Source organism: Drosophila mojavensis, unplaced genomic scaffold (genome assembly GCF_018153725.1).
Source record: "Drosophila mojavensis isolate 15081-1352.22 unplaced genomic scaffold, ASM1815372v1 contig_36, whole genome shotgun sequence".
Classification (NCBI taxonomy): Eukaryota; Metazoa; Arthropoda; class Insecta; order Diptera; family Drosophilidae; genus Drosophila; species Drosophila mojavensis.
In genome coordinates, this window is record NW_025318858.1 from 7,844,132 (window position 1) to 7,854,720 (window position 10,589).

The following is a 10,589-nucleotide window of genomic DNA, read 5'->3' on the forward strand; positions in this document are numbered from 1 at the left end:
CCAAAATATTTGCCAATAAGACAATAAAATGTTGTCAACCCGCCCTGGGGCAAATTGAACAAGGGACCTCGATCCAAAAACAAATGATGCGCATGTCAATTGCCACAAAGGAGGCAAAGGAGGCAGAGAACCACCCTTGAGTCCCCAACCAAAAAGGGAAATGAAAGCCAAAAGAGGAAAGGAAATTTGTGTGTCAAGAAAGTGAAAAGAAAATTGCAAGGTCATTGAACTTGAGCAGAAAAGCTAAGCCGGAAAACTCGAAGAAGCTGAAACCACAAAACCCGAAAAAGCAACCCCAAAGCTAGGAATAGGAAACATATGTACGCAATGCAAGCCTCCCAAACGCACAATTTCAGTTTGGGGGTTGAAACACCTTGACTCTGAGTTTCGCTCTCCCCCCGCCTCCTTTGAGGAGGGGCTTTCAGGCGAGTGGGCGGCAATTTGACACACATCTGAGCATTAAAAGAGATAAAGAAGAGGAAATGAGAGCATTAGGCGCTGAACACCGTTATGTATATGTATAGAACTTCTAACCGGCCTATTCCCTATCGTAACAATCCGACTCTATCTAAATCGTAACCTTTGTAATTTATGCCGCTAACTGTTGGCCATTTGTAATCAACTTAATGTGACCTTAATTACGAGGTATTCAAATTAAAGCTAAGGGTTTAGGACAAAGCCAATAGAAGTGCAAAGAAACATTTCTCAAAAAGTTAAGCAGCGTGAACTAATATTAAAGTTGTTAGATTTTAATAATCTATCATCATATAGTAAATCCATCTGATACCCTATAAAAGTCAGCAAACTTTTGAAAGCTTTTGGTATACTTAAAGCAGCAGAATGTTGAAATATTTATATGATATATCTGTTTATATATGTTATACAGCAGCATCATAGACTCTTACTTTATAGTTGATCTAAAAACAAACTTTTCTCCCAGAGTCTATAAATACCCTTCAATTTTACGAGTCGTACATCTCATATACATCTCATCTATATGCTATTTCTATATAGTAAAGTGAGAATTACGTACAATAATAAAAGTATTAAGCACTCTAGGCAAATACTGGACTGATAAGGGGTATTACATAGAGCATTAACTATACTAAATATTTGTTATAAATATAGCGCCATATGAACTTCAGATTTATATAGATTGAGCGATTACGCTTTTCATTTTTAGATGAAAATCGATTAAATTCCATACATGTAATGCCTATTTGCTCACGGCTTTGTCTTCATTTTCCGATTTTCCTCATTGCACAAGGAAAATAAGGGAGAAAAAAAATAAAAATGGGGCCAGGCCTTTGGTACCCAAGAGTCAGCAGCCATAAAGTAGTAAAGTATGCCATGGAATTGCCTCTGGGGACGTATTTATTGGCAACGTAATTTAAATGTATATACTAACTGCATATATAGACACACATATTAGTATATATGTACTATATATATACATATACAGTAATGTGTGCACATTTGTCTTTGTTCCCATGTGCATCAGGCATATACCTTTCAATTGCAAAAGCCTTACTGAGTTTTTAATGTCAAAGACTAAGAAATTCTTAGTAAGAATGAAAGAAACAGTAAATAATTATACGTAGTTACTTATTTACTGTTTCTTTCATTCTTACTTTCTCTTAAAAGGTTAATTATTTTTATACCCTGAACCCATTGAAAATGGGAAATCAGGGTATAATGGTTTTGTGAAAAGTATGTAACAGGCAGAAGGAATCATCGCAGACCCCATAAAGTATATATATTCTTGATCAGGACGACGAGCTGAGTCGATATAGCCCTGTCCGTCCGTATGAGCAAAAGGATCTCAGAAGATATAAGAGCTAGAGAACTGAAATTTGGCATGCATACTCGTGTATACCATAGGCAGTACAAGTTTGCTTTATTTTTTCGATAACTCATCCGATAACTTTTTTATCGAGAATAATCGAAAAATCGACTTTGTTTTTTCAGCCTAATTTGAACACTTTTAGACCTAGAGACTTCAAATTTGCGTTGTATATAAAGTTAATGGATACAAAGATTTTGTAATTTACAGATTTTGGATACCACGCCCCATTCGCCCCCAATTTGTAAAAAACGCATTTCAAGTACTAGAGACTTGTGCTTTGGAATGTACACACATTTTAGCCATATGATTACGCTTTAAAAGTTTCATTAAGATCATACGTCTACAAAAGAAATTATTCAACAAATAAATTCTCATAATATTGCCCACATTGCAGTTAGCAGAGCGCGTGCTTATAAGTGCAAGTGTATGTATGTATGAATAAAAGAAGTCCAGAATGATTAGAATATCAGCTTGGAGGGTTCAGGGTATCTCCTAGTCGAGCAGTCTCGACTGGAGCCTTCTTACTTGTTTATTATAAATTAAAATTAAATTTTAATTTTAAAAATATTAAAAACTAATTATATGAAATCCATTTGTTTGTATCTGAAAAAAAAGCCTTTTTGAATTTCATTTTAATTATGGGCCAAATTTCGATCAACTAATATAAAAGAACAAAAATTTTAAAATTCTGTAGTCATTACAAAAATGTATGATTGATATGAAAATTGAAATAATGCTTATGCAATAGTCGACCTTCAGTTTTACTCTTATCAGTCGCGCATGCCTCAACACTTGGCTAGTTATGTGCATATTTATGACTCTAACTTTCTATCGATCTATTTACCCTCAGGTCTGTGTGCAAACAGCTTTTATCTATGGTCTATAGGTCGTTTGTTTTGCACACTCATTGAGCTCTATGTCGAGTAGTGCATCGATCTGCTGTCTGACTTATTAACTGGATCGCACTTAAGTACTCGACTGGCAGGTACAATGGCTGATCAAAGATGATAATTGACCGGCGATTAGAATAGAAATGCAAGAAGATGACAGCGTCATTTCAGGCTTACGAGCTTAAAATTTGAATAAGCTAATAAATTTTGTAGATTAATTTCTTATATTGATGTTTGAATGATTTTTAGAAACAGTGTCAGAGTTGGATAACTAAAACATAAATCTAATTATATATCTTGATCTTTTATAATAAGGAATCTTTTATAATGAGGAATCAGTTTTGTAACTGAATAATATTCAAGCTGAGCACAGTATATACATACAGACCTATCTCCATGCAGCTCTTTATACATTATAGGTACGCAAAGTTTTTAATTTACTACCAGAGCCTTTACAAACCTAGCCACACCATATATAGAATAATGAGCAAAAACTTACTCAACTTTACGTGTCTTTGTAGGCTTACGACATTAGTTTCTCAATTTCGATAAACTGCCGTTTATCTTGACTTTATTTTCCATTTTATAGCTGGGGAACTTTTCTAAATTGCCCAACCGGGGCATAAATCAAATACAGAATAGCTAGAAAAAGAAAATTTGTTAAAATAGTTAAAAGAAAATGTATTTTTTTGCATTTTGAAAACGCCGACACGTTCCGGCAATTAATGTAAACCGTGCAACGCCACCGGAACCACTCCGTAAGCAAATGAAATTGAACAAAATATGATAGATATATATGTCTATACAAATAACATTTATAATTTATGGTTGCCCAAGTGTGTATATATATAGTGCACTCATATAATAGAGCGTGTCGATAATGATATAAGAAATTGCATTAGAAAATACCCTGTAATGGTGTTACTGTATCTTCAGATTGAATATAAACATCCTACCCCATCCTAATTGAAAAATAACCATTATACCTTTGATGATTGATTTTTGATATTCGATAGGATATCTTGTATCCTAACATATCCTAGCCAATCCAATTATCTTTCGTATTATATGTGATTATATGTTTTCCGAAATGTATATGTATGGATGTACGTGTGTCATAATGTATGTATGTGTAGAATAAGTATACATAGTTTAAAAAAATGCAGTTCTACTGGGTATCTACTAGTCGACTAAAAGGCAGTTACATGTTTATATTTGTTACATTTTAACGATCGCGCGTGTAGAGGCGAGTAACAGAATAGAAGAGGGAGCTGTAGAGCAAGAGAGAAGAGAATGTAAGAAATGCAAGTAGAAGAGAGAGAGAGATAGAGTGAGTGAGTGAAGGAGAGAGTGGGCGAGTGAGCTATTGCTTAGACACTTTGCTCGAGTCAATGTACGGACAATTAGCGTTGCCATTTCTCAAGGTTGCATCAAATCAAAGTACTATAGATACTATATATATTCTATTATATAGCATATAATCTATGCTCGTATCAGATTTAAGTTGCGCCTAGTTATTTTTTACATTTTGTCCATATTGTTGTGTGAGGTTCAATTGAATTGGGTAACTAATGGCCAGACGACAACCCGTGTTTTACGTAAGTCCCGTAGGGCTTACTCTAGCTTATATCAATCAAGTGTTCCGTTTACATAGTTTATCTATTGCACAATTATTGGCGAGTCCAACGATTGCGTAATACCTAACCAAAATTCAAGTAACTAAAAGGAGAAGAAAAAAAACGTGTTTTTAATTTGTTTTATTTTGGTTTGTCTAGAAATTTAATTAGCATTCATATGGAATTTGGCTATAAACGAGCTGTTGTTTCGGGTTTTATAACTAAATACTAGATATTTTTATAGCTTGCCAGAGTATACAGTATAATAGTAAATGCTTGAATTTATTGTAGAAATATTATTATATAATTTACAAGTGATGTTTACTCTCATCCTAAGTATATTTTAAAACAGTATTATTCATCCAACTTGTATCTTCTATGAAGACTTTTAGTGTTCTGCATTGAACACAGAATCATCATTATTCTATCCAAATAATGATAGTTGAATATTTCCTTATATAAAGCATATGTGTTTGTAATTTCATTAAACTTCAATTCATTAAAGTTTTTTTTTTTTTCTAGATACTTCGTTTAATAATTTTCACATTTTCATTTTCATTCACAATTTGGAATTTGCTATGCTCAATCAGCTAATTTCTAATAGTATTTGTTCCTATCTAAATTACTTAGGGTTGGTCAATAAATGATTTTTATTTTTGTGTTTAACACTAAAGGAAATGCGTACTTCAGTGTTAATGATATGGCAATAAATTTTACAAATAATACAAGTACAATGAGGGCTACTTAAATAGGGTAAATATATATATGTATGTATACACATATATACATAATGATATTTCGGTTTTAATATATTAAATATAAACTTTGTATGTATGTACATATATATATATACAATGATCTTCTTGTTAAAGTTTTTGTTAGCTTAGGTTTGTTTTGATATGCACTCCCCGAAATTCTATTAAAGGCACCATGTTTTTCTGGATTTTTTTGAGTATTATTCATGGTGGTATATTTTTTTTTTAAATCGCATATTTCTATTTGTTATATGTTATACACAACAATTTTTTTCATATATTTTGTAAACAAGAAATTTATAATCTAAGAAAAACGAAAATTTTCAAAAAATAAGCGCGAATGTCAATCAAAGGCACTTTGACTTAACATATCAAAAAATCGAAAACAAACTTAATTAAAACCCGTAAAAATGAATTAATAATGTGTTCATCCCCCAGATTGTATATTGTATTGTATAGATTGTATATTCCCTAATGTAAAAATTGTAACTTTACTTATTTTTGTAAGTTTTTTTTTTTATAATTATTTATCAAATTGGCTTCCAAATTGTACTGCACTTAACTAACAGCTTAGCAACGCCCTCAAATTGAGCTACATTAGACTAGTTAAGTGCATATGTTCATAACTCTTAATTAGCAGGTGCTTAATCTGCTTTAAAAAAAAGCAAACAAATTACATTGCAATGGCGCCTTGTAAATATTTAATAACTACAAAAAAGAGCTGGAAGTAACTAATTAAAATAAATAAATGAACATATTTTAATGTTTCGGAGTGTGCATGCATAAAATATTCAAGCGATGCGACCGTAACTTAGATTAAATACCACGAGTATCAATGCTTGAAGCACCTACACCAATACATCTATAAACATACAAATATGTAGATATGTATGTATGTGTGCGCGCTTGACTCTGTATCTCCGGGCACTTAAAGTGTGCTTGATATGTTAGCACCTAAAAGCTTACAGAGTATTTGTTTTTGAGACGCCGCAGCGGAAACACCAATTTTATGATCAATATTTATTGTTTGGAGACTGCTTATCAATATTATTATCAAGTAAAGTACATGCGTACCTAATATTAAAAGTCTTTAAGACATGTGTACATACAAGTACAATTACATACATATTAACATATTCCTTCTTCTATTAGTTGTGAATTGCAATTGAATCGATGACTTAAGAGATTTGCAATGTGGGCGCGTCTGTACAATTAAAAATAGCTGTAAACATCGAAAGTAGCCAAAAATAGAGCTGGGAATTAATTCGAGTTACTTGAGAACATAGCACACACACTTGTGTGTACACATATATACTCACTCACACCAGTGCAGTCCACGCGCAACTGTAAAGCAAACAACAAAAAATTGAAACTACAGCAACCCAAGCATTCAGACAGGCTATAAAAATCGACACACACACATACATACACCAACGGTTGTGTAGTTGCCATAGTACTAGAGCGTGCTAGGCAGAGAGACAGAGATAAAGATAGAGAGAGGGATCGAGCAAACTAGCGACATGTGCATGCGATAAAATGCAACGAGCATATACGCCTTAGAGGCAGTGCCAGTGTTTTCGACACTCTGGTCCGAGCGAATGCAAGAGGATGTGCAGTGTTTTCAACGCACGTGCCGACGCCTCGGTCAATGAACCGCGCAAGAAACAAGAAGAGAGCAGAACGAACATAGCAGATGGAATGAATCGATGAGGGAGGGCAACACATAGCAAATGCAGTGGCAAACGCGTGCAAGACTGATGGAGTGCTACGTCTGCACTCTCTCTTAGTCGAACAGTGTAATGGTGTGTGTATGTGCGAGAGAGTTTTCATTATTATATTTTTGTTGTTGTTCATTTTTGGTCGTTGCCGCGTGTAATGCAGTTATTATTGACGCAGTCTGGACGTCGACACTCCCTCTGCTTCCAATGTGATCACTCTTTCTGCTGTTCTTCTTTTCCTTGTTGGTGTTGTTGTTGCGCTGGCTGTCGCTGCTGCTTAATTGACACATACCTTTATTTACAGCGCTGCTCAATAAAGCGAAGACGGAGAATGAGAGAGACAGAGCGTAAAAGTGCCTATTTACAATGTAACAAATGTGACTCGTTTTTTTTTAACATTTGCTATTGCTAACGTATGCAAATTTATTTAACAGCTGGCGACATTAGCTCAACAATTTTTCAATTTCAACTTCTATTGTACAACAATAAATGTCATGCGCTAGCTGAACGTTAGAAGAGGAAGCAGCAAATAGAACTGAGACAAAAACAACGCGGGCGACAGCAACAACCGCAACAAAACAGCTGCTGAGACGGCAATAGTCATAAAACTAAAATGCTAAAGGTGTTTTATAATCAAGTAATATTCGAATGATAATTAACTAAATGCATGTGTGCATCAATATATATTCATATGTATGTATATGTGTACTTGTGCAGTTAGACAAACATGGATTTACATATTTATGCACATGTAATAAATTACAGATTTTTCTAACTTATTTATTGATATGATACAAAACTAATAGTCATTAAAAAAGTAAATAATAAAATGTACAAGAAATAATGGATAAATTGTTTAGTTTATAATAAATAATATAATATATATAAAATTTCCTTGAAATTATTTAATATAAAAATCAGGCAACATATATGATGTGTTATTTCTAAACAATGTATATATAGAGATATATATATACTTATATAGATATTCATGTGTGTATATATAGCTGCGGTCTTAAAAATGGTGAACGAAACGAATTTATTTATTATTTTTTAATTTAGCCTACAAGATTTTGCATGCTTCGTGCTTTGTTCCTAAAATATTAAAACATTAAAAAATTGTAATGTTGATAATAATATCTAACAAATCTTATAGTCAATGCTCCGCATTCATTTATTGCAACTTCCCTTTGCTATTTCATATAGAAATGTTTATTAATAAATACAATTTTATTTCTTTTATATTTTTTTAATTATCTTTTTTTTACCCATTTAATTTCCTTATCATGTGTAATGCTAAATTTAATTATTACACAATTCCGCATTAGAATTGTTTTGATTCGGTAAACCTAAACAACATGTTTGTAATTAGATATGGCTACAGATATATGTACATATGTATGTATGTATGAGTGCATACTTACATAGCTAACTGTGTACACGAATTGCCACAATAACAATGAGAATAATAAAAGTCCTCATATGAATATGACACTGACATTGAGTACGACGAAAGCGACTGTGGCACTATAGAAATAATATTTACACACCCATACAAATGCATTTCTATCTGTATGTATGTGTGCGCTCTTAGCAAATGTCACTTGCTCATGTATTTGCACATCTCATACAACCCCTTTACTTTCTCACCTCTCTCTCACACTCTCCCTATCTCTCTCTGTTTCGCTCTTTCTTTTTCGCGCCACACGTTTCGGTAAACAAATAAATTATTATAAAAATAACAATAACAATATCAGTAAACAGGAATTACATCACTTTAGACAAGGTAAAAATTGACTATTTTACGAGAATATTTTTATGATTTATTAAATACATATTTTTTAATAAAGGCCGCTTTTATATTTATTTGATATATTTATTATTATTATATATATTTTTTTTTTTTAATTTGTTTTATTGTTATGCAAGGCTAAGCCACAAAGTTGCACATTACGTATACGTAATGGAGCAAATCTATTTCAAGAACTTAAACAATTTGTTATCTGGTCTAAAATTATGCGACGCAGTTTTATGGCATATAAATATACACAGTATATACATATGTATACATATATACATATTTTATCTAAGGTAAATAAGTAGAGAGATTTCGTTTTTGTTAAGTCATTAATAATCAAATACTCTGATATAATATATATACTGTATAATACTCAATGCCATTATTTTTTTTATTATTATCAAAAATATTTATTTATTTAATTTACAAAAAAATTATTTATAAATAATTATATATATAATTTTTTTTTTACATTTTATTTAAATGTATTTTTGTAATAGATATATACATATTTTATATTATTTTTTTTTTATATATATATTTATCTAACGTAATATTATTTATTTTTAATTTTTTTAAACATTGTTATTTTAAATTTTATTTCAACAAGCTCATATTATATATTTATTATTATTTCAATCGTAATTTTTGTTTATATATTTCATTAATATATATACATATGTACATATATACTTACATTGATTTCTCTGTTAAATTTTTAACATGGTCTGTTAAGGTCCCTGCTCCATTAGCTGCTCTTGGAGAACTTAATAAATATTGTGCAATTCCACGAGCTTTGTTTCCGTTTATTTTTTTTTTCAGACTCTAAAGAGATATTTCGCACGTGGTCATTGGCGCATTATATGCAATAACATAATGTACGCTGTTTGCCCTGATAAGATTAGATTAGATTAGATTCGCGTTGCTATTAGCTGAAAAGTTTTGGCCCCTTTGAAAGTAAATCAGAGCGCCATGAAATCCCACACAATCATGGATCTAGAATATGAAAAACCAATTAAGAACTAAGAAATATTTTGTCGATTGTTATTGCATTGATTATCTAAGACAGTCAATGCAAAAGTCAAAACAGCCCCGTGAGGGACCAAATGAAGGCAATGCATTATGATTCACGCTCTCATAATGGTGCAATTTGTTGGCAACTGTTTTCTAATTTGCCTTCCCCGAGTTCTGGGAAACCTCACGATATCAGCTGCTATCTGGCTTTAATGTGATGTCCCTTTCAAGGTCTTGGAATGCCGCCCGGAAATATGGCAAAAGCCATACAAGAAATTCACCTCTAATTGTTTTTGGTAGAAAATTGTGTAACTAGACGATACATATACTGATTGATATAGATTGCAGACTATTGAATAGATTTTTTTTTTTAACAAGTTTGTACTATAGTATATAATAATATTTTTTCTAATTGAAGGAGACATTAAACATGCAAAGGTGGGTCATAGAAAATGACAATGACAATGGCAATGATAATGATAACATTGGAAACCCCCATCCTCCTTCTCTCTCTGTATAGTATTCTGTATTTATTTATCAGTTTAGAGAGTTCTATTTCCATTGCAATGAAAGCTGCACCTTCTAAGGCAGCTCAATTCGTGGCACTTTCTCTGCCCATTTAAACTATGTATGTGTCTAATGATTCAAGCAGCTGGCAAGCGACCAGACGCAGACTCGCATTAACTGTCCCATGCAGCACGGCCACAACCTACACAATTGCACATTTGCACAGCGAGCGAATGAGAGAGGGACAGAGTGAGAGACGAAGAGAGAGAGAGGCAGCCATGCAACAAACTCTTGAGTGTGCGGCGCGCTGCTTGCGTCCTCTGCATGTGCAGCACGTGTCGAAAACTGTGGCACGGCCTCACATAGTCTGTTGAAAACCGTTGCACGTCCGCCACGCGAATCCGCTGCGAGTGCTGCTGCCTCTGCTACTGCTGCTGCTGCTGCG

The 10,589-nt window shown here is 32.8% G+C and overlaps 1 long non-coding RNA gene across 2 annotated transcripts; it reads left to right on the forward strand.

Annotated features, from left to right (window-relative positions):
• Positions 1 to 5,546: 5,546 nt before the first annotated feature.
• Positions 5,547 to 7,657, forward strand: LOC116803821. 2 transcript variants are annotated; one of them, XR_004363834.2, is made up of 3 exons: positions 5,547 to 7,067; positions 7,130 to 7,193; positions 7,260 to 7,657. It is a non-coding gene; the product is annotated as an uncharacterized LOC116803821 (long non-coding RNA). The 2 variants fall into 2 exon arrangements; XR_004363835.2 differs by having other exon boundaries at positions 5,547 to 6,909; positions 6,989 to 7,193.
• The last annotated feature ends 2,932 nt before the right edge of the window (positions 7,658 to 10,589 follow it).